The sequence below is a fragment of the Malurus melanocephalus genome, unplaced genomic scaffold (assembly GCF_030028575.1).
Source record: "Malurus melanocephalus ecotype Western Australia unplaced genomic scaffold, MMel_1.1 scaffold_293, whole genome shotgun sequence".
NCBI classification, from domain to species: Eukaryota; Metazoa; Chordata; class Aves; order Passeriformes; family Maluridae; genus Malurus; species Malurus melanocephalus.
The window spans coordinates 2032-2507 of record NW_026623525.1 but is presented as its reverse complement, the minus strand read 5'-3'; positions in this window follow the sequence as shown (position 1 = coordinate 2507).

Below are 476 nucleotides of genomic sequence, written 5' to 3'. Positions count from 1 at the left end.
CCAGGCTGCCCCACATCCCACAGGGATGGAATTCCCAGTAACAGTCAGGCTCCTCAGCACTGGGGTGTCTGGCCCCAGCACTTCTACCCCAGGGTGAGGACAGGGGGACAGCCAACCCTGGGGACAGCCCTGCCACCCTCCCCRGCCCTGCAGAGCCAGGACATTACCCAGGAGGGACAGGGAGTGCCGGGTGCTTTCCAAGTCCTCGGCGTCTCGGGCGCTCTGGGTGCTGCAGCAGTGGCCCTGGCAGGTGTAGTAGAAGGACTCTGCTCCATCTGTGAGTGACACGTGCCAGGTTGGGACCCAGGAGAGCTGTCCCATGGGGTCCCCAATCACCTCCTCCCACCCTGAGTGTCCATGAGAAGAAGGGCAGGGATGGATGGGATATTGGGAAGGAATTGTTCCCTGGGAGGGTGGGGAGGCCCTGGCACAGGGTGCCCAGAGCAGCTGTGGCTGCCCCTGGATCCCTGGCAGTG